Source organism: Bactrocera latifrons, unplaced genomic scaffold (assembly GCF_001853355.1).
Source record: "Bactrocera latifrons isolate USDA-ARS-PBARC rearing strain unplaced genomic scaffold, ASM185335v1 scaffold_11, whole genome shotgun sequence".
In the NCBI taxonomy this organism is placed as follows: Eukaryota; Metazoa; Arthropoda; class Insecta; order Diptera; family Tephritidae; genus Bactrocera; species Bactrocera latifrons.
The window spans coordinates 2188801-2190988 of record NW_017534519.1 but is presented as its reverse complement, the minus strand read 5'-3'; positions in this window follow the sequence as shown (position 1 = coordinate 2190988).

Sequence of the window (2188 nt, the reverse complement as noted above, 5' to 3'; positions counted from 1 at the left end):
GAGCGCATCTTGAGCTAGAAAAAACAGAGGAGCGGAGCATGCCACAACCGCYGCCATGCCAGCGCATTTAATCTACTTTAAACTTTGTCGCCTTTGCGAAATGAACAAGGATTGCATTTGAAATGCGCGCCAATGCAGCCCTGACTTCACATATACCTACACACTTACAGATATAGTAGGGGCTCTAAGTTGGCGCAGTAGCACACGAGTCCAAAGATGTGCGAGCCTCGCCTTTGCTGGGGCCATTGTCGTTGCGTACTTTAATATTTTGCCTTGAAGATGAATATGTAACCGCAGAAATATCATGTATGTTTTAGTTCAACGCAGTTGCTGGTAATTATATATGTTCGGATTTTTATACCTATTAGTGGTCGTGTTACCTTGTAAGGAAATGTATCAGTGAAAAATTGGTTCGGTTAAATTTAACAAAATATTTCCAGTTCTTCATCTCTAAGTTCTCGGAACATGTTTACAATTTCTAGCAGGGTACGCATGAACTGTGGATATTTCTAAAAATATTCCTGGTATAAAATTGCATGACTGTATTTATTATACCTAACGGAATCCCTGTAACAAGTTAAAATGCTCTGCTCTCAGCTTCTACTGCAACAAGTAAAAGTATTGCATCGTTGTCTCATATAACGGGAAATCCACTTAATATTTTTTATTGCTTGCTCTCTCCTCTCCTTCTGGGATTTAACAAGTTATGGCCACTACAGGCGGATGCCACTTTAGAATTTACAAGCAGCTCGTATTAAGTATAAAAGAGGAACGGAGAAAAAAGCACTGAATAAATGTTTTTTTTTTACATTTTCGTGGAAGTTTGGGATTTTCTAATGGMGATTGGAAGGTGTTTTGCATGCAAAGGACTCACTTACACGTGTATTTCTCGTTAGAGTAGCGATAAAGCACTGCCGTGAATGCCACAAAGTAGTCGCTCAGTGCGAAAAAGAGTGAAAAGAGTGAAATGTGAGTGTGAGCACCGTTAGATTTTTTTTTTTCAACATATTGTTTGCCACCTAAAATTCATGGCCACCATATTGCCGAGGCACAAACTAACCAAAAACTAGTAAAAATTCGAATTGACAAACGATATAACGGCACCACAAATTGCCAGCTTGCGTTCGGGTTTTCCAAATAATTTCGAAAAAATTTCAAAATTCAAAAGCAATTTGGGTGCATCAAACGAGCGCGCCACAAGCGTTTGTGGTTGGCAGCGCGAACGCTAACCACAGACAGCTGACAAAATATTATGTTCTGGCCACAAGCTGCAGCCAAAATAAAAGACATCGGTGTAAGCTGAAAATAAAGTAGTTTAGAAAATTTGATTTCTTTCAGGTCTGGCACTCGTGTTCACAAACGCGTGTCTAGCGCCAAAAGCTGCGACTGCTGCAATGCACCTCAGCACGCCAATTAGCGTAGATATTGCGACGCGACACGCAAGCGGTAAATTGGCTGCTAAGATTCAAAGATCCATCTACGCGCCGGACCGCTGCACGCCACATCAACCGACGTGCCAAACGCGTAGCGCACCACGGTAGCGCATGCCTTCACGCCGAAGGTGAGATAGAGTGCTTGGGCGAACACCAACACCGCCGCCGGCAGCGCGCCACTGGCGGCGTGATGTGACGCGTCTGGAACAGCTGCAACTTGTCCGAGCACTCATAAAGGTATTAATTAACTTGTTAATTTTGCATTTGGCGATGAGGAAAATTTGTTGCATTTTCCGTGAAATCTAAATAAATAAGCCGCCGCGCGCCTGCCAAATGTGGCAAGCAGTCAAGTGCCATGTGACATGTTCGCGCACGCCTTTGCAAAGTTTTTGACAAGAGAGCTGGTCTCCTAAATAACTAGAGGAGAGAGGCTACAACTCAAATAAGGCTAGAGTGAAGCAAGTTCGAGAAATTGTGAAAATAATAAACACTTTTGCCTTGATTTCCTTTGGGCGTGGACCGTACGCATGAAGCTCACTAAAAGTGTTTAGTGACAGGGTTCGATTGCAGCCCCTRTAAAGTGCAAAACTTGGTACTCCGCTAATTGCACCTGCCCCAATTAAGTAGGCAAATATTTAAATCGCTTTACTTGCGTGTATTTGCCGCATTGCAAGCGTTCCATCGGCGAACGCTCATAATAAATAGAAATGTGAACTCATACGAACAGACAAGGAAAATGCAACGCTCATACATAC